This window comes from Neophocaena asiaeorientalis, unplaced genomic scaffold (genome assembly GCF_003031525.2).
Source record: "Neophocaena asiaeorientalis asiaeorientalis breed wild unplaced genomic scaffold, Neophocaena_asiaeorientalis_V1.1 scaffold670, whole genome shotgun sequence".
NCBI classification, from domain to species: Eukaryota; Metazoa; Chordata; class Mammalia; order Artiodactyla; family Phocoenidae; genus Neophocaena; species Neophocaena asiaeorientalis.
The window spans coordinates 907832-930101 of NW_020175080.1; the positions used below are offsets into that span (position 1 = coordinate 907832).

Here is a 22270-nt window from a genome sequence, read left to right on the forward strand (position 1 = left end):
CAGTAGCTGTGGCTCACAGGCTTAGTTGCTCCGTGGCACGTGGGATCTTCCCAGACCAGGGCTCGAACCCGTGTCCCCTGCATTGGCAGGCAGACTCCCAACCACTGCACCACCAGGGAAGCCTCCTATCCTCTTTATCCTCTTTCTGTCTTCTGCCACTTGGCCAAAGATGGCAGCAGTCACAGGAGTACACAGAGTGAAGTAACTTTCAGGCCATAGGATCCAAAGGGGGAATTGTAGAAAACTGCACAGTACTGGGGAGATTGTGTAGAAAGAGGTGCTCTTTCTTAATTTTATAGGAAAATCTCATAAAGCTGTACATGAATTTCTGGGGTCACCACTAGGCTCTGCACACATGGGTCTGATCAGGATAGCTGTGACTTTGAAAACTGAACTAACAGACAATCGACCAGGTTCCAGATGACTGAGTGTCACATGTTCAGGGTCTATCCAAATGGTACTGCAAGGGCTTTGAAAACTGAATTTACATTTGAACCCACAACCCACAGAAGGCAGGGTGAACTTGTAGCCCAAACCTAAACAAGTCTATTGCCTAAGACAAAAATATGTCCATTCTCCATAGAATTTAAACAAGACCTAGAGTCTCATTACACAGTATTAAATTTTTCCAGGAGACAGTAAAAAAATTCTTGGTATATTAAAAAAAAAAACGAGGAAATTCTCAACTCACATGGCCAAAAAATCAACAGACATCAAAGCTGAGATTGACACAGATGTTGGAATTATCTGACAAAGACTTTAAAGTACCTATAGTACAAATGCTCCAACAAGAACACTCTTGAAAAGTAGAAAGACAGCAAAATTTCCCATGAAGGGCTAGGTAGTAAATATTATTGGGCTTTGCAAACCATTTGGATCTGATTCATCTGCTCAGTCCTATGAAAACAGCCATAGATAGCCATAAACAGTACATAAAAAAATGGATGTAGCTATTTTCCAATAACACTTTATTCATGGGATTTGGTCAGAGACCATAGTTCACCGATCCCTGGACTATAGTGTTTTGAAGATATTCTATATATTTACTGAGTTTTTGTGTCTAATTCAATCAATTATCAAAAGCAGGGCCTTAAAGTCTTTCACCGTGATTGTGGGTTTGTTTATTTCTCCCTTCAGTTCTGTTAGTTTTGCTTAAGGTTATTTTGAAGCTCTGACATTAGGTGCATAAAAACTTATAATTGTTAAGTTTTCCTGATGGATTAACCCCTTTTTAAACTGGAAGTTTAGTTGATGTACAATATTATATGTTACAAGTATACAATATAGTGACTCACAATTTTTAAAGGTTATACTCCATTTATAGTTATTATAAAATATTGGCTATATTCCCTGTGTTGTACAATATATCCTTGTAGATTATTTTATACATAATTGTTTGTTATCTCTTAATTTCCTATATTGCCCCTCCCCCTTCCCTCTCCCTACTAGTTTGTTCTCTGAATCTGTGAATCTGTTTATTTTTTGTTATATTCAGTATGTATTTTTTAGATTCCACATATAAGTGATATCATACAGTATTTGTCTTTCTCTGTCTGGATTGACCTTTTACAGTTATGAAGTTTCCCTTTTTATCTCTAATAATATTCTGTCTTAAAGTCTATTTTGTCAAATATTAATATAGCCACTTCTGATTTCTTTTTTTTGTGGGGGGGGTTGTAAAAACACATAACATTAAATTTATCATCTTAACAACTTGCCTCTCACTGTTGTGGCCTCTCCCGTTGCGGAGCACAGTCTCCGGATGCGCAGGCTCAGTGGCCATGGCTCACAGGCCCAGCCGCTCCACGGCGTGTGGGATCTTCCCGGACCGGGGCACGAACCCACGTCCCCTGCATCGGCAGGCAGACTCTCAACCCCTGTGCCACCAGGGAAGCCCCACCTTAACAACTTTTAAGTTCAGTAGTGTTAAGTATATTCATATTGTGCTACAGATCTCTAGGACAGTTTCATCTTGCACAACTGAAACTCTATACCCATTAAACACTAATTTCCCCTCCCTCTCTCCTCAGCCCTTGGAAACCACTTATCTACTTTCTGTTTCTATGAGTTTTGACTGCTTTAGATATTTTGTATGAGTGCAATTATACAGTATTTTGCCCTTTTGTGACTGGCTTATTTCAGTTAGCATAATGTCCTTGAGTTTCATCCATGTGACAGCATGTTACAGGATTTCCTTATTTTTAAAGGCTGCATAATATTCCACCATATGTATATATCAGGTTTTCTTTAACCATTTGTCTGTCGATGGACACTTGGGTTTCTTCCACCTCTTGGCTACTTTAAATAATCCTGCAGTGAACATGAGTGTGCAAATATCTCTTTGAGATCTTGCTTTGAATTCTTTTGCATATATACCAAGAAGTGAGATTGCTGGATCATATGGTAATTCTACTTTTAGTTTTCTGAGATAGCTGGATCATATGGTAATTCTACTTTTAATTTTTTTAATGTTTTGCTCTACCTCCACACTGTTTTCCATACAGTTGCACCATTTTATAGTCCTACAAACAGTACGCAAGGGTTCCAATTTCTCCACATCTTTACCAACACTTGTCATTGTCTGTTTTTGTTTGTTTGTTTGTTTTTTAATAGTGACCATCTTAATGGATATGAGATGATATCTCATTGCAGTTTTGACTTTCATTTCTCTTATTATTAGTGATATTGAGCATCATTTCATGTATGTGCTCGTTGGCCATTTCAGATTTCTTATTCTTTCTGTTTGCATGGCATATCTCTTTCCATCCTTTTACTTTCCACTTCAGATTTCTTATTCTTTCTGTTTACATGGTGTATCTCTTTCCATCCTTTTACTTTCAATCTATTTGTGTCTTTGTAGTTAAAGTCTTTTCTTTTGGTAGATAGTATACAATTGGGTCTTGTCTTCTTTAGTTTTTAATCCAGTCTTACAATCTCTGTCATTTAATTGGCATGCCTAGTGTATTTATATTTAATGTAATTATTGATATTAAGATGTGACATCTTTGAGGGATCAGAGGGCAGACTGTCATAGACAGCGTAATGGCCCCTTGAAGATGTCCATGCCCTAATCCCCAGAATATGTCCATATGTTACTTTACATGGCAAGAGGGATTTCACGGATGGGATTAAGTTTACTGACCTTGAAATGGGAAGATTATCCTGCATAATCTGGGTGTGCCCAATCTAATTACATTATTCTTTTAGAAGCAGAGAAACTTTCTGGGCTGAGTCAGAGAGATGAGACAGTGAAGAGTGTGAAAGGGATTGAACCTACCGTTGTAGGCTTTGAAGGAGGAAGGAGGCCTCAAGTCAAGGAATGTGGCAGAGGCCTGTAGGAACTGGGAATGACCCTCAGCTGACAGCCAGCAACAAGGCAGGAAACTCAGTCCTACAACTGCAAGGAACTGAATTCTGTCAAAAACCTGAATGATCCAGAAACGGATTCTCCCCTACATCCTCTAGAAAGTAGTGTAGCCTGTCAACACATTGATTTTGGTCAAGTGAGACCTGCACAGGACTTCTGACCTCCGGGACTGTAAGATAATAAATCTGTGTTGTTTTTAAGTCACTAAGCTTGTGGTAATTTATTGTGGCAGCAATAGAAAACTAATACAACACATATTTTGGAGTTCATCCTCTCCATAGATTCCTCCGTGCATTTTCCCGCTAGCTTTCCCATTCTTCTACTGGCCTTGTGTCTCCTTCAAGCCAGTCAGGCTGTGGCTCTCTTCAGCTGGAGCTGCTCATGGATTGGGGGTTGCCCTCAGATAAAAATCCACAACCTCACCAATCTCAACAATTTCCATTCATCTTTCAAGGATGGTTTCCTCTCCAGCTTCTACTTTCTTCTGGTCAATCTCCAAGGCCTTCAAATATTTTTTTTAAATGTTTTGCTCAGATTTTAGAAATCTTATCTGCATGAAGATTAGTCCACCATTACCAAAAGCTAGAATCTATTATACTCTTCTGCATACTTTTATGTCTGCAATTTTCTTTTTTTTAAAAATAAATTTATTTATTTAAGGCTGCGTTGGGTCTTTGTTGCTGCACGCGGGCTTTCTCTAGTTATGGCGAGTGGGGGCTACTCTCTGTTGAGGTGCATGGGCTTCTCACTGCGGTGGCTTCTCTTGTTGCAGAGCACAGGCTCTAGGTGTGCAGGCTTCAGTAGTTTGGCGCAGGGCCTTAGTTGGGCATGTGGGATCTTCCCTCCCCAGGGCTCGAACCTGTGTCCCCTGAATTGGCAGGCGGATTCTTAACCACTGGGCCACCAGGGTAGCCCAGCAATTTTCTATAATTACAAAAAGAAATAAAAATGGATTGCACAGGATTTTGTCTTAATCTTTTTGGTCTTAATTGTCTTAAATCTTCTAATTCTCATTAATTCGAAGGCTAAAAATGAGTTGCCTTCCATTAATATGGCACTTAAAATACAGTAAAATGAATAAAAAGGAAAGTTTTCAAAAGTTTGATATGGCAGGCGTGGGGGTGGGCAAGAACCCTAATCTTAACTGCTAGGAGGTTAGGAAGCCTTGTTTGCGGGTTTAATCCACCACATGCAGTTCCTTACAGTCACCAGCAGGGGGGAAAGGTAGTTTTCTGTTTCCGATGGATCCCGGCGCCTCGCAGCTAATTCCCTAACCAAAGGAAAAGAAGGGAAGAGCGCCGGGGAGATCTCGGTCAGTGTACAGAGGTAAGTGGCCTAGAGCGGTCACTCGGAACGCAAGGACCCGCGAAACAGAATATACATAGTCCCAGCAGCCCTGTCTTTCCAGGCACACGGGATAAGTTGGCTGGAACTCCCTGCTGACCGCTCAGCCCTGCATGCAGGGCTGCAGCAGCGCAAAGCCTGCTCCAGAGCGGCCGCAGAGGCGCGGGCAGGAGGGGGACCCAGGTGGGGCCGCGCGCCGCTCCGCGGGTGACCAGGTGAGCCCACGCCCGAGTCCGAGTGGGAACCAGGTGAGCGTACGCCCGTGTCCGCCGGTGACCAGGTGAGCCCGCGTCCAGCGACTCTAGGGTCCCGGTCAGAGTCGGGTCATAGGACTCAAGCAGTCAGAGGGCAAAATGGTTTGAAGCGGACAGCGAAGCCGGCTGGTGATTCAAGATACCGGCCTGCACAGTTGTGTCTTCCAGGGCGGGGATCAGGAGATTGGAAAGGACATTCTCCTGACAAGTGTGTTCACAGTATTAGCCTTAAAAATAAACCATGCTCCTGAGATGCTGTGTGTGGAAGGGGAAGGAGAGTGGTTATTTTATTAGCGCTGAATGTTAACTATTCCCTCCAGGATCTTGGCTAAACTCTGTATCTGGTGACCAGTCGTAGAGCCTGGGTCTGTGCCCCAGAGTAAATGCGTGGGCAAATGATGAGCTGCGGCTGGAAACAAACAGCCACCACTTTCGAGATCTTTAAGATGGAAAGTCAGTGGGTGATGAAGCAGCGAGAGAGATTGGAGACGGAAAGCAAAGAACAGAAAGATAAGAAGCAAAGATATGGGAAGTCAAGGAAAGGAACCGCGTGGAAACAGCCGGGTGGACCCCGCAGCTCGGTGCGGCGCGCAGGTTAGCAGCACGAGTGCGTCCGGGTTGACGTCTGTCTGTCGAGAGCCAGACCCTAAGCAGATTGTTGGAGTCAGAGGAAGGAGGTCATTGTTTCAGAACCCACTGGTTATCGCTGGTATTATAAGGTTATCATGGTAGGGATAGAAACGCGTGCACCATGTCAGCAAGTTTTCTTCTGACAAATGGTCAAATGATAAGATGTACACATTTAATTGGCTTAGGAGATAAATTGCCAGATGCTTTGTTTTTCTGCACCCTGATGAACATTCAGAGAGGAATCTCTGGAAAAGCCTTTCGTGTAAATAATTAGACTTCAGGATTAAAGGGTTGCAAAACAGCACAACAAATTTTTTAATTACTCTAGGTCTTAATAATACTGCATGTAGCAGCAGTAGTAGTCTAATTATGTTTAAAAAATATTTCAAGAATGTGTCCTTTTTTAAGATAGCTGATTACTAGTTTTAAATAGACAGGAATCTAAAATATTCCAGTCATTTGAAATATATGCAAAACATCAAATAAAACATTTGCCAAACCCTACACGAAAATGAGTGAAATAATAACATAGCCAACTTCAGCTACTTTTCGGAAGAGATGTATTAGGCTACAATGCAGCCATTTCCCCTGTCTTTGTATTTGAGTGCTGGGGGCTATTTGTTATTGCAGATTTGGTCTGTGTGCCCCAGTCAGGCCTGTAATACTTGACTGTCCTTCCCACTCCTCAATTTACCGGTCCTAGGGTCCTCCTTTGCACATCTGTTAAAAAAAAAAAAATCCCATTCTTGTGTTTTAAAACTTGCCTGTTTGCTTGACATTTAAGAAAATTTGGAATGGGGAGGAAAGGCTCATAAATCAGCCTCAATTGTTGGAGAAGGGATCATTTGACTGCATGGAAAATGAGAAATTAGGGGTTTGGGGTAGGATATGGTAACCCCATTTGAACTTTACATACTATTTCTTCCTAAATGGGGAGGAGTTTAGAATAGGCACTCAAGCTTCGTTTTGGCTGAAAGACATTAAAAATATTTTTCTCAGGCACGGTTTACATGGAAGTATTAAGGAACATCTTTACATTTTCTCGTAAGCCCCCAGGGACTGATGCCTAATACCTTAGAGGCAGAAGTTACTTGCCACTAAACATTTACCTTTGCTTTAGTATATTTTATATGGCTCTAATGGAACTTAATGATTAATCAGGATATGTGCTATTAGTTATATATATATGTACATATATATATATTTTTTAATAAGAAATGTGTTGTGGGCTATGTGATTCCTTCTGTTGGCTGTTCACATTTGAGCTGCTGCCCACTGGAAAATCCAAATAATCATAGCTTAGGTAAGATAGAGGTCTATCTTTTTTATTGATTTATTTTTGGCTGCATTGTGTCTTAGTTGTGGTGCGAGGGGCTTAGTTGCCCCACAGCATGTGGGATCTTAGTTCCCCCACCAGGGATCAAACTCTCATCCCCTGAATTTGAAGGTGGATTCTTTACCACTGGACCACCAGGGAAGTCCCAGAGGTCTATCTTTTATAAATGTGTAAATACTCTGGAAGTAGGCAGTCCTTGGCTGGTGTAGCAGCTCCTGTATCTCACCAGGAACCTTCTTCCTTTCTGTTATCCTCAGTGTGTAGCATCCATCTTCCAGGTTGCCTCATGGTTGCAAGGTGACTGCTGAAGTTCCAGTCATCATACCCACATTCTAGGTGGGAGCAAAGAAGAAAGGGAGAAGGGCAGAGGGCACCTGGTAGCTGAGTAAGATTTAACAACTTCCACTATTTAGTGACGGGTACCTTGCCTTGATATATTTTGTGGTATATTGTCCACATAGATGGCTGCCAATCATTCTTGTATGCTCATGTCATTTTTCCCATCAAGGAGTGGAGTCTCTTTCTTTTCTCATTGTGTGGGGGCTGGCCCTGTGACTTGCTTTGACCAATAGAATGCATTGGAAGGCCTTACTAGGCCTTGTTGTTTCTGTTTTTACCCTCTTGGGATCTAGCTACCATGTAAAGAGACTTGGACTAGACTACTTAATAATGAGCAACCATCTGAAGGGAGGTGCAGCCAGTCCCCAGCTATTCCAGCTACCCCAGCTGAGGTATCAATCATGTACATCAAGTCATCTTGGTTGTACCAGCACCAGCTGAGCTCCAGCGGATACCACATGATACACAAGAACCACCCAGCTAAGCCTTGCCAACCTACAGAATTGTCAAAAATGATAATCATTGCTGAATTGTGTTGAAACACAATCAGTTGGCCCCCTGCCTCCAAATGCCAGGATGACCAAGAAGTGAGGTTCATTATTTGGGTCCTTGGCTGCATTGGAAGTGGTAGAAGTCTGTTATTATAGAGGAAGGGGATGGCTATCCCAGGTGGGGTTGGGGAGGGGTGAACAGTTGTACACAGCTGCCAGGTACCTGGTGGCAGCTTGAAACAGAAAAGGCACCTATGGGACCTCAGGAGCAAGGTCCTATGGGATCATTACTCTCAGACTTTGGCACGTGGGCCGTGCTCCTGTGTTTGGCCTCGACCCTCTTCCTCTGTTCCAAAGCTTCTGTCCTGCGTGACCTCAGGCTGCCTCAACCCCCTCTCTGTGTGCATTGTGAGCTGGCAGCTCCTCACTGCTGTCAGGCTGCCTGGCTCCTGTTCTCAGAGAGGAGGTCTGATCGAATCAGATCTCCATCCAGCCAGGCCACTGCACAGTCAGTGCTGTGCTCTGGATTGGCTGCACATCCCTTCCCCTGATCCCTCTATCCTTTATCCAGCCAGCCCTGTCAGGAGAGAGCTGTGGCCCTTGAGCTCTGGAAGAACTGGATCAAGTCCTGGCTACACCCCCTTTCTGGCTGTGTGACCTTGAGCAGGCTTTATTGTTCTGCCTCAGTTTTCCCATCTGTGAAATGGGGTCAATGGTACCCACTTTATAGGGTTGTTGTGAAAATTAGAGAGAGTGCATGTGAGTACTAGTGTGTGCTCAATAAATGGCAGCCATTACTGTGATTTTATTTTAACTTACATAAGCAACTGTGTGCTCCCTTTGTGGAATCGATGATCTTGAAAAGTTAGCTATTCATCAAATGATATCTTCCCATAGATGTCTGTCATAAAACAAGAATCCTTTCCCACTGAAAAGTTTATTTTCAATGCCATTACTACATTTAAAAGCTTCTTTTAAAATACTGCAAAACTTTTTTCAAAATCATGAATTGAGAGGAACAGTATCTAATTATATACCAAAGGTAACCCAAAGCTTCTCCATAATATATGTACCTGTTTTTGCTCTGTTGGGGGTAAGTGAGGAGGTTGGAAGTATGGGGTGTTTGTTCCTCTGTGTTACATGATCCCCCAATGCTGCTTTTGGGTGGGACTTAGACTGCTCCTTTGGGACAAAGGCAGCTTGAGAGAAAAACCAGTCACATCTGGGTGCTCTTGAAGACATACTTTGCATTTGTTTTAGGCTGTGCCTTAACCAAAGGTTAAGTGTGATCTTCCATGTGGGGAGGGTTTTAAAAATACTGTAAAGTGAATTTTCTCATAATTGCTTATGTAATAGCTATAGGCAGGGATGTTACAGGTTGTTGATGTGTTTTTTGATATTTTTTGTGGCTGTTTACAGTGAGGACAGGCTTGCCATTCTGCTTGTGATAGACCTTTAAACTTACTGCTTGCGTTATATATTACTTCCATAAAGACAAATTCCTCACGGAGGACTTTTTGCCTTTCCTAGATTGTGAAGCAGTATATAAATGTAAGTGTCACTATAATTCTTTAAGCTGGACACACCTTTACTTGGTTATGACATGTCTTTCTATAATACCTGAGGGTCAGGTAGTACCACATGTAGAAACTGATGATTGATTTTGTGAGCTTGAGACTGAAAAGGGCTCTGTAACAGGGTAGAGTATACACTCACATCTTAGTGCACTATATTGATATGAGGCAAGGAAGAAAAACTGCTTTTCCTAAAACAGTTAGTTTCTAACTTGTTTATAAGCTAATCTACTCATAAATTTCAGACAGCTCAGGAGAGTATAAGACCTCCCTCCCATCCCCCATAGCTAGACAACCACTAAGAGTCTCTCATTCTCCAATTAGCAATTTTCTGTGCATACACACCCGAAGTTTGTGGTTTACACTAAGGTTCATTCTTGGTGTTGTGCATTCTGTGGGTTTTGACAAATGTATAATGACATGTATCCACCACTATAGTATCATACAGAACAGTTTCACTGCCCTAAAAATGCTCTGTGCTCGACCTAGTCATTCCCCCCACCCTCCAATCCCTGGCCACCACTGATCTTTTTACTGTCTTCGTAGTTTTTGCCTTTTCCAGAATGTCATATACAGCAGTTCCCCTTATCTGCAGGAAACAGCAGTTCCCCTTATCTGTAAGAGTTACGTTCCAAGATCCCCAGTGAATACCTGAAATCTTGAATAGTATCAAACCCTATATATACTAAATTTTCTCCAATACTGATGGACGGGTAGCATATGCAGCATGGACACACTGGTCCAAGGGATGATTCATGTCCCTGGAGGGACAGAGCAGGAAGGTACAAGGTTTCATCACGCTACTCAGAACAGCACACAATTTAAATCTTCAGTTCATTTGGGTAAAATACCAAGGAGTCCTACATCATTTGGTAAAAGGGTATGTTTAGTTTTGTAAAAAACTGCCAAAGTGTCTTCCAAAGTGGCCGTACCGTTTTGCATTCCCACAAGCAATGAATGAGAGTTCCTGTTGCTCCACTCCCTTGCCAATATTTGCTGTTGTCAGTGTTTTGAATTTTGGCCATTCTAATGAGTATGTAGTGGTATCTTATTGTTGTTGTTTTCATTTGCAATTCCCTAACAACAAGTGAAGTTGAGCATCTTTTCATAAGCTTCATTGCCATCTCAATAACTTTTTTGGTGCGTTATCTGTCCACATGCTTTGCTTATTTTTAAACCAGGTTGTTTGTTTTCTTATTGTTGAGTTTTAAGTGTTCTCTAACAGTTCTATATCAGATATAGCTTTGGCAAATATTTTCTACCAGTCTGTGGCTTGTCTTCTCATTTTCTTGACTAGAATTTTTTTAATTACTGAAAAAATCATATCCATTGTAGCAAGTGTTACAAAGCAGAGATATTAAGAAAAACTCAATAATCATCTCTTTGCCTCTAATTGTATCCTTTGAGGTAACTGATCTAAAGAGCTTGATTTGTAACCTTCTGCATCTTTCTGCTCAAATGTGTGTGTGTGTGTGTGTGTGTGTGTGTGTTTATGGAAATGTATGTGGGCTTCTTCCTTATATTTTTGTTCAAGAATAAGTTTCTGTATACATTTCTCCATAATTTTATTTTATCCCCTCCCTCTAAACAATTCACCACTGGTATATGTCTAGCCAAATATGTATAAATGTGATGTTTTTTCTTCATGGCTGTGCAATATTCCTTGGTATGGATATTATAATTTAGCCATTCCTCTAGTTTTAGGATAGATATTTAGGATGTGTCCAGTTTTATTTTCCTTTTCCATTATAAACAATGCTGGTGCTTTTATTCTTATAGGATAAATTCCCTGAAGTGGGACTCTTGGGTCAAAGGTGGCATGAATTTCTAATTTTATTGGATATTGCCAGAGTATCTTCCAAAAGATTGTAAAAATTCATTCCCTCACCAGCAATGTATGAGAAGTGCATTTCCCCACATCCTCATCAGTGCTGGATGTTAGCAGTCTTTAAAACATTTTCCCATTTGCTGGTATTGCTTTAATTTGCATTGTTTTTACAGCTAGTGGCCCTGGGTAGCTCATTATAGGCATGTGGGTTCGTTGTTCATATCCTTTGCCCGTGTGGTTAATAAGTTTATATGTGGTGGCCTTTAAAAGGCTGGAGTAGGACAGAGCAGGCAGTGCAGGCACCAGGTGGACAGAGGGTAGATTCCCATCCTCTGGGCAGCTGCCATTATCACAGTAGGATGGTGACGCCTACCATTAGCACCTCCTCCACCTACCTCTGTGTCCCTAGGTCACATCCAGGGCCTCTGGGTAGCACAACTCCAGGGGCCACGTTCACCTGGTGAATGGACAATGTGGGGGGAGGAGTGAGATTCCCAGAGGCTCCCATGATTGTGCCCCTGGAGCTGTGCATTGCCAGGACCCTAGTCTTGCTTTGGTGATAGCACTTGCAGGGCCGCACCATGACCTCCATGTGACTGTCTGTTTGCCATCTTTTCAGACTCCGTGCTTGCTTAACTTTGATCCCCAAAGCCTAGTATAGTGCCTGGCACATAACCAGGCCTGTTGGAAAGTGTTGGCTGATGGAATGAATAAAAGTGTCTGCAAGAGCTGGCAGGCCTCAGAAGGTGGTAGGCGAAGGTGGTGGTGGTTTGTGTGTGTGTGTATCTTTATATAAATATCAGGTATTGGGGCTGGCCTTAGGGTAGGGATTGCTGCCAGAAAGCTCAGTCTGGGCATGGATGAGAGGTACCCAACAGGTCAGAGACCCTACCCCCCTTTTTTACCCACTTCCATCTAAGACAGTCGCCCCTAAGACCCCTTTCTGTTGTTCCCTGTCTTTCTGACTTTATGTAGGAGTCACTGTCCTTTCCTGAGAACTCCTTCCCACCCACAGCTCAAGGGGATTTTGTATAAGAGGTCAAGGGTTGTGTTAGATGAAGCCAATTATTCCCCAGAATAATTCTCCCAGGGAACATGGGTCTGCAGACCAACCGTTGGCTTATGTGTCGTTTGAAAGGAACTGGCTGAACCCCGAAACAGAGGTCAGAAAGATCATGACGAGCTATTAATAATTACTTCCCCCTCCCCAAAGCTAATTAAAGCTCCCACAAAGCATTGAAATTTACTTAGTTGACTTGAGTCACAGTGGAACCATAAGGAGGCAGGGGATAGAAGTGTCTGTTGCCAGAGCACATGAATGCCAGGTGAAGATTAGAAAAACCTTCTAAGAAAGATAAAAGGCAGAGTTTTCACTTTCAACTTGAAAAACATCCACGCTGCACAGAAGTAAGTGGGCGGAGTTAAACCTGACAAAAACAAACAGAATGCAGGGCTATCATCATAGGCATTTAGAGCTGTGGGTCCTTCTTAGAAGGTGCATAATGCATTTACCCTCAGGGCATTCTTACACATTTATTCCGTACTTTTGTCATGTTTTCCTGTCCTAAACCTAAACGTCCTCTTTATCATCATTTGATAGGAAAAGGTCTTGCAGGGCACCTGCACCAGAGGCCAGGAACCCCTCTTATGACCGTGAGTGAGTCTGGGCCTGGTACAGCTACGAGGCCGGGAAAGGAAGCTGGGAGGTGGGGGGAGGGTCCTTCTCTCCATGGAGGGGCCTTGATTTCCATCCTGAGGTTTTCAAAAAGTCCTCACCCTCTCAGGCATTGGCTGTGAGCGTGACTTTTCTCACTGAGCACATTCCTCTTGGGTTTGCCGACATTCTCTTCTCAACTGTCTGTAACACCTTGACTATCCAGGGTCTTTGAACACGACTTTCCTGGATTAACAAATGTCAATCCTTTACATCCACATATTCTGTGCCTTTGAACAGAAATCATTCCAGAAACATAGCACACGTTTTGTCCTTACTCAGCTGAATGGACTGCTTTGTTTTGAGGGGATGGGGAGTGACCCCAGCAACTGCTGTGGGTTAGTTCCCTGGGAAGGAGCACAGGTGGGCTCAGAAGAGCTCCAAGCGTTGGCCTGCTTTCCACTTTGCCTCCTCACAGAAGTGCAAAGGCAAGTGTGGGGCTGCAGACCTGGAGGCAATTTAATGAGGCTGCTTCCTTCAAAAAGTAATGTGTTACAAGCGGAAGCAGTCTTTCCCCACAATGCACAACACTTGTTTTTTTTTTGCCTGCGCTGCGTGGCTTGTGGGATCCTAGTTCCCCGACCAGGGATTGAACCTGGGACCCCGGCAATGAGAGCATGGAGTCCTAACCACTGGACAGCCAGGGAATTCCCAGCAACACTTTTAATTAATTAATTAATTAATGGCTGTGTTGCGTCTTTGTTGCTGCACGCGGGCTTTCTCTAGTTGCGGTGAGTGGGGGCTACTCTTCATTGCGGTGGACGGGCTTCTCACTGCGGTGGCTTCTCTTGTTGCGGAGCACGGGCTCTAGGTGCATGGGCTTCAGTAATTGTGGCAGGTGGGCTCAGCAGTTGTGGCTTGCAAGTTCTAGAGCGCAGGATCAGTTGTGGCGCACGGGCTTAGTTGCTCCACGGTATGTGGGATTTTCCTGGACCAGGGCTCGAACCCATGTCCCCTGCATTGGCAGGTGGATTCTTAACCACTGGGCCACCAGGGAAGCCCAACACTTTCTTAAATGGCAGAAAACTCTACCTTTTCCTTTTTCTCTGCCATTATCCACATCCTTTGATTTTCCACTGGTATCCCAAACGTTGTCTCTTGTTTTTGCCTCTAACACAACACAACTCTTCAGCCTACCTCACTCATATTGAAGTGGCTAAAACATGCAGGAGAGACATCCCTCACCATCTTCAGGTTTTATCCAGAGCTCACCTTCCCAGCTGAGTGCACTTTTGCCGACAAAACACAGGACTACAGTTCCTCCACAGCTTCCTCGATATTTTATTTTTTTCACTGAATTCCAAGCACAGGAAATATTTGAAAACTAGGGCTTTAGTATTCTGAGGCTGAAAGTCTTATAGAGTGCTGTGCCAGTCATTAAGCTGCCTCTTAGCTGCAAACCCATCCTGGGTTGGATGCTGGTACAGGGGCTCTGCAAACCTCATTTTTGCTTTTCCTGCTGACAGTTAGGCTGTGCCAGTAGGGGGTGCTAGATGGAAAGGGCAAGCTGCAGGAGGAAGGGACATGCTCCCCTCTTCTCTTGGCTTGTGGCTCCTGTGAACATTATTCCAACAATGATTGGTCACCCTGGAGGTGGCAGTTCCTCCCACAGAGGCAGCTGGATCCTGATGGATCCTGTTTGTAGTTTTTCCAACACTTGCAAAGCTACACTCATTATGCTCCTCTGTGAGACCCAGTGTCTCCTCCTAGAGATCTGGACTCCAGGCTCACGGGGACCTCCATCCAAGCTCAGAGACACCAGCACCAACTGGTCAGCGCCCCTTTCTCAGAGTTTTGGGTCCCAGGTCTGGATCTCATTCTTCTCTGAGCAGCTCAGAAACACCAGCATCAGTGGAAGCATCTCTTGCCCTCTTGTGTCTGAGGAAACTTGCCTTCCCTTGCTGGAGAACTTTGGCATGAAATGTCTCATGAAATGATATTCTGAATAATGGCTTGGACCATAAGTTGAATCACTGAGGTAAGAGTGATGGATAGAAAAAAAAAGAAAAATCTTAGACTTTTTCATTGCTCAGGGGAGGCCCCATGTCTTGTCTAGCAGTAGACTCATTTACTGTCTTCAGGCAAACCCCCGGTTCTGCAGTAACCATTGGATACAGTCGAATAAATTGAATGCAGTCATGAAAGGTCACTTTCTCAGTGCATTTGTTCACGCTTTGCAAACGGCTGGCAAAAATGTGGCACCTTTGAGAACCTGGAGAAAATTAGATTTCTTCCCAGGCACCAAAATTTCTTCTTTCTTCTTCTTTTTTTTAAATGGGTGCCTATAGCATAAGAATATGCAAAAAAGTCAATGTGTCCTTTTTTACTCTGTTTCAGATCAGGGGCACATGCTCCACTTATGAGGAAACTGACAAGTGACACTACAAAGACCCATTTCATCAGCCTTGTACAACTGCCTTAGAGAAAGAGTACTTTGAAATGCATCTATCTGAGAACGCCTCACATTGTCCACCAACTCCGTGGTCTGATTCCTGTCATGACTCACTTTGAAATGGACAAGTCAATCTTCAGAAAATATATGGTGCAGTCAGACATACTTGTCCACTGATCTTTCCTTGAAAACCTCTCTCTCCAGAGTAGGGCAGTGGCCAGTGGCTTTCACAGTGAGAGGCTGAACCTGCTAAGAATATGATGCTTTGTCTTTTCCAATCTCTGATGTCCTAGATGCTGATGCCTTCTCCTGGTTAAGGCTGCTTTCTAGCAGAGCCTGAGACAAGGGCTTTGCTGCAGACAGCTCATTTGGGAGGTGATTCTGGGAGAGGAGAGGGTGAGTCAGAGAGGAGCGGGGGCTCTCTCTCTGGGTAGAGGGCTCAGTTCTGTCAGAACACCTCTCAGAGTTGTCTGCTGAGGGCCAGAGCCCAGAGCATTTCTCCACTGGCTCCTGTTGCCCATTGGTTGAAGACTCCCTGGGCCTCTTCCCTGCCTTGCATCTCTAGGCTGCAGGTAGAGTGGGATGGTGTGGGAAAGCGGAAAGGTGCGGCATAAGCTGGAGGGCCTGTCACAGCTCACGTGGAACTGTCGCCTGCAGCTGCACCTCCTATTAGGGGGGATGAATGTGATGGACATCGTAACCGGAGGTGAGCAGCTCACTTTGCAGCCAGACCACCTCAGATTAGATCCCTGGCTCCAACGATGATTAACTGTGAGATCTTGGTCAAAAAACCAAACATCACTTTCATCGTCGGATATTATTATCCTCTTGGGGATAATAATAGTACCATTACCGAAAGCAAGTTCATGTGCCCGACACACACTGAGGCCCAACAAACTGAAACATAGGAGTTTGGAGCAAAGAAAGGTTTATTGCAGGGCCATGCAAGGAGAATGGGTGGCTCATGCCCCGGAAAATCCTGAACTCCTCCAAGTGTTTCAGCAAAGCATTTTTAAAGGCAAGGTGAGGGAGGGGCATGGTTGGTTGCTACCTCCTTGGTGTAGGAATCCTTTTTCTTGCAGCTGTCCAGGTAGGTCAGGTCATGATGTTCCTGTAAACCTCCCACAAGACAGATGTTATTCTCTGTTCTGCAAATTTTTATCTCTACATGAATGGAAAAGTATTATTATACCCTTAAAGGTCAGAGCCTTGAGAATGGGCTATCCTGTATATTTCAGGCTATAGGCAACATTCTTAACTCAAAGCAAACGCCAGAAGAATACAAAGGTTAAACTAAAAGAAACAGATCTAATATGGAGTCAGATTTGTTCTTCCCTATTACGGTACCTCATGGAGTATTGTGCTCAATAAAGATTAGCTATCGTTACCCAACAACAGTCTCCTAGTCTAAATTGTGTCCAGAGTTCCCTTTTCTCTTTAAAGGTGAGCACAACTTCTCTGTGCTTCCGTATTTCTCTCGGGGAAATGTGGAGACCTGTGTCAGCACACGCTGTTGAAGCACGCCTTATGTCTCCTGCCACATACCTCAGGGTCTTGCAGCTTAGCTGCCGCTCCAAGGACACCCACATGGTCCCCCTTCTCCTTTTCCATCCCTCCACTTCTCTACTTTTCTGCCATCTTCGTTGTCTGGATACAGAGGGGCTGCAAAGCTCAAGCCCTCAGCATGCCCTCCTGGTGCTGCTGGCTGCACCCCTGTGGGGCTGGTGTCACATTGTAATTTCTTCCAAAATTCACTGCAACTCACTGTACTTTCTTGCAAGTGCTGATGTAAATGTTTCTCTGCCAGAATCTGGTAACATTCTAATACTTCCAGGACTTAGATTAGTGTTGACACTTTTGTTGACCTTCTAAAGACAGATAAGGTGAAGTGGTTCGGCTAATGTCAGCTTTCAGGGGCCTCATCTTTCCAAAGTGACTATAACCATTCTAGATCTTACTTTCTGCTAGGAAAAACTGTGATATCTTCTGGCAAACAGGAATGTTTTTCTTTTTCAGATAATAAAAGTTATGTAAAAATTAAGCTACTTTTTTTTTTTTTTTTTTTTACTTTGGTTGCTAGGATGCTCTGAGTTAAATTGTATGTTCCAGTATAAAAATTATACTTCACTGTTGTTTTCTGATATGTCTATCTTTTCCACTGGATATTTAATTCTTATTTTAATTGTCCTAATATATAGGTCTTTGTATTGTAAGCTGACTCAAATCCTGCTAGAGGCAGTGCATAAGTAGAAAGTGATGTGTGAATTATTAGAATTGCCCCCATTAAAATACAGTCACTGTTGGTTGTTCGCTCTTCCTGAGTATAGCACCTTTCAAAGCCAGAATTTCTGAAGCCTGTTACGCAAGATGTGGTAGTTTCCACTCTATTAATCGTTTAATAATTCAGAAGACACATGACATTTTAGTTAGGACGTTTTGGGTTGCAGGTTACTGAAAATCCCATCTAATTCACAGGCCTTGAACATTAGAGGAGATTCACTGAGTCTTGTGACCCAAGTGCTTGATGGGTTTCAGGCATGGTTTGATCAGGGTTCTGCCTATGGATCTGTTTCTCTTAGTTTCTCCTAGATTGCTCCCCTCTGTGTTGGCTTTTTCTTGAGGCTGACTTCATTCATAGGGGTAGGGGCTGCCAGCTGCCTCTGTGCTTTACTCTGATTGGGCCACACTGTGCAAGACTATTCCCAAACCAAACACTGCAGCAGAGGAATAGGGGTGCTCTGATTGGGCTGGACTAGTCAGGTCCTACCTGCAGCCACGACCCCACACAAAGTCCCCGGGGGCTGCATGGTAGGGTGGGGTGGAGTGGAAGAGAGAAAGGGAGGTTTATTGCTCACTCCATCTGACAGGGCCAGTGAAAAGAGAACAGGGGAAGGGCTTGGACCTACTGTGAGGAGTGCTACTATAAAACTGTGTGCATATGCATTTCTTTGGGATGAACAACGCCAGATTGTGCCTTGGCAGGTCTTGTAAATTCTATCAAAACTCTCTCACTCTCTTGTTGGCCTCCAGAAAGAATCTGTCTTGCGATGTCTCTAGATTGGGGCAGGTGGAAAGCTTCCTGCAATTATATTCCTTATAGGTAACATTTCTCTACCAGACATTTGCAGTTTTGTAGGGTCCATCAACCAGTTGATAGCGGATTTGAGATGTGAGTTTAGTGCATCAGAGAAGGAGAGGCGGGTTACATGTGCCCAGGGAACAGCCTGGTGCTTGGCTCAACGTGTCCACCGATTGCTTTATAGGAGAAAAATCCTTAGAGGAATTAATACACTTCTGCAATGAGGGCTCAAAAGGGTTCTGGATTCTTTTCCTCTTAATTGACCAAGGAATATTTCACTTCTTTTTAGAAGTAACTGTTTTCTTTCCCAGTTCCTATATTTTGCCGTATCTGATTATAATTTATGTCTGAAGTAAGCATTTCATAGAGGACCATCAGAATTTATGGAAAAGAAGAAACCCCATGTGTGCACATGCAGGTACACATACACCCTGACTCACAAATGACTGTTTACGCCAGCATCTTTTTCATGGCTGGACTAAGGGTAGGACAATGGCCTCTGCCAAAGGCCTTTTCTTGAATGAGCACTGTGGCTTTCAAGTTCCCTTGCAGAGCTGTGGCTTGGCCATACTTCTGGCTTCGAGAGTAAAATGACCCAGGGTAGAAGGATGGGCATGTTGGCTGGGGGAGGATGAAACCTGCCCCAGCAGACAAGCTGTACCACTTCTGTACCCAGATGTCCCGAGAGCCTGTTCGCTGCCGGGTGAGGCCAGGGTACTTGAGTCTCACTGTGGTGGCTTGTAGTGAAGTATGAATCTTGGTGGCTTTGTCCTCAGTGAGGAAGACCAGGCCAAGGTGGCCCAGGGCTCTCTATATAACAGGGTCGCTGTGTGTGTTCTAGGTGTTGTTGTCATCCCTTCAGTAATTACTGTCAGCTGCTTAACACCTCTCCCCACCCATCTTCACTTCTACCTAAAAAAGCAGAAATGAGGAGCTTGAAAAGGCCATTTGTTGAATCCAGTGTGTTTTGGGTGACGGCACAAGACAACCGAGTGAACGGGACTGTTTCTTGCCCTGAGAAACACTGCTGCGAGCCCGTGTTAACAAAGGCAAATCCCCCCCAAAGTGGAGCCAGTTGGTGGAGGTTTGTGCGGGCGCTTGCTTGAGCTTAGCCAAGGAGTGCCAGGGAGGACAAGGGGAGGACTGGGAAGGGCAGGTCGGGGCTGGAGACCAGAACACATAGAGGGCTCACCCTCAAAGGGAGTGGTCAACCATGCAAACTACGGTGCCAAGGGTTGCAGATAGCTCTGGATTGATCAGGCTGGGACATGACCTGACTCTGTTGAAACTCTGGTTCTTGGGACCCAGCCCAAGGTCAGGGCCTTGTTGATCAGGCCCCTGAGGCAGAAGCCCCATCATAGGAATATTGTGAACATTGCAATTTCTAGAAAGACCCTTGGATAGGGACATCTGCCTGGGAGAGCAGTTTCAAACTTAGCACACTCTGTCTTTAGCAAAAGCCCGGAAGATTACTCAAAGGCTGCAGGCTGCAGCCACGGCCCCACCTGCCAGGGATTAAACCGGGAATGTGGGAATGCTGGTCCCGGACCCCGACTGTGCCCAGCATCCTGCAGAGTTGCTTTCACCTAACTGGAGTCTCAAGGTCAGCCTACCACCCTGATGTTGATGAGGGAATTCACTGTGTGACACAGTCTTTGGTTTATGGGCACCCTCCGGAGAAATGTGACCTATTTGAAGAACAGGAAACTGGCACTTCTCAGCATGAGACTTATTTTTATCTTAAGGACACTGTGAATCAGGTGAACTTCTCACAGTGTTTTCACAGAGTTTTCAACCTGTGTATAGGGCTTTGTAGTATACATTTTCATGTTTACTAATTCCTGGCTCCATTTTACTCCTTTATGCTTGTTTCATTCCTTCCTTTTCACCTACTTTTTGCTTATGCTACCTTGATGCATTTTATGTACCCTTTTAGGTTGCCTTCCAGTGGTGTGCTAGAACCTTTGCAGTTGTTAAATATTCAGGCATTTTATGAGCCCCTGTTAAACAGTTGATAGCTTGAAATCAGCCATAGTGGGAATATTTACACCACAGACATAGGCAGACACTACAAAATAGGCCTTCCCCCCCACCCCCGGGGAACTAGTTTACCAGCATACTACTGTTTATATCTTATCTAGAAAAGGTGAAGTCTTAATGGATGTGTTTTTTAGGACCTAGAGATTATCACACTAAGTGGAGTAAGTCAGATAGAGAAAGACAAATATCATATCACTTATATGTGGAATCTAAAAAAATGATACAAATGAATTTATTTACAGAACAGAAACAGACTCACAGACACAGAAAACAAACTTATGGTTACCAAAAGGGAAAGGTGGGGAGGGATAAATTAGGAGTTTGGGATTAGCAGATACATACTACAGTAGTCTATATAAAATAGACAAACAACAAAGACCTACTGTATAGCACAGGGAACTAAATTCAATATCTTGTAGTAAACTATAATGGAAAAGAATCTGAAAAAGAATATATACATATAACTGAATCACTTTGCTATACACCAGAAACTAACACAATTTTGTAAATCAACTCTACTTCAACTTAAAAAAAATTTTTTATTGTGTTTTTTACAAGTACTATGAAATTATCTATCTTATTTAAATATTGCCTATAATTTTAAATCTAAAGAACATTGGCACTGTTTTGGGTCCAAAAATGTTTCCAGGGTACATAAATTTATGAGATTATTTTTTATTGATGGCAAAGGAAAAATGGGATTCATCCAACCGTGCCTTCTAGTCAACTTGGCTGTTGTGCAGCTGTTCTGTAAAGGAGAATATTTATGTATGGGGACGTGGTGACAGCTGTTTACATTTCTGTTTATTTCATTTTAAGTTGTACTCTGGTAGAGCTAAGATTTTGGTAAATCTAGCAGTATTAGAAGTAAGTTGATATCCCATTCAATGTGGGATTGTTGTTAAGGGACCATTCAATGCAAATTAGAAGTAATAATAGCTCTGGTTTAAAAGGGCAAAGAATTAGGGCTGGGAAGGGAAAATGACTCCCTACAGAGGACAAGGGTTTTGCAGTGACAAATGTGGACGTTTGCTCAGTCCAGGAACTGAGAGCCAAGGAGGAGTGGAGACAGAGCAAGGATGAGGAAAGCTGCATCACTCCTGGCAGGCTCCTCTGGTCTCGGCTTGCCTTGGAATAAGTGTAAATAGCTGCAGGAAGCATGTTTGTTACCCAGACTTGGCAGCCCAGCAATTGCAAACTTCGGCAACAGTACGAAAAGGGAAGAGAAGATCTCTGACAGTAAAACGGCAATTCCTGGGCCGCAAACAATGATACTGAAGACAGCTGGAAAGTCCCCCAAACCTGAAGATTCCCCCGAAGGCACTGCAACAGAACCATTCACTGACCGTGGAAGAGCTAACAATGTCTGTGTGTTGACTGCCACGTACAGGAGTGTGCTAGAAAACACTTTCCTTGTGTAGCCCGTTTAATTCTCCAAACAGACTAAGAAACTGACACATAGATGGCTGGAAGTTACTTGCCCCAGGTGCTCAGTGATTAAGAGAAGGAGCCAGGATTTGTGCCTCTGCTCTCAACCGCTCAGATCAAACAGAAAGAAAAGATTTGGGTGGATGGTGATGATCTGAAATGCGGTGATCAGGGCACAGGGAGCAGGTAAGTGAAGAGGGACGATGTAAGCAGCGTGAGAATGATCTCAGAGAGGCAGCAGTGAGTGGTGGCCTGAAGCGAGATCTTCATTCCCTGCCCAGGAATTGAACCTGGGTAGCCTGGATGAAAACCAGGAATCCTAGCTACCAGAAGCCCTGGCTCTTGCCTCCAGTGAAAAATGCATTTCTCACGGAGGCAAAAACTGTAAAAACAGGTACAAAGTTTATTATTAGAGACACAGCACAACAGCGGGAGAGCACACAGTTTGTTTAGT

General features: G+C 43.7%; 1 long non-coding RNA gene across 1 annotated transcript; it reads left to right on the plus strand.

Annotated features, from left to right (window-relative positions):
• Positions 1–4827: 4827 nt before the first annotated feature.
• On the plus strand, positions 4828–15347 carry LOC112412456 (uncharacterized). Its single transcript, XR_003005809.1, has 3 exons — positions 4828–4959; positions 5286–5559; positions 15215–15347. It is a non-coding gene; the product is annotated as an uncharacterized LOC112412456 (long non-coding RNA).
• Positions 15348–22270: the final 6923 nt, after the last annotated feature.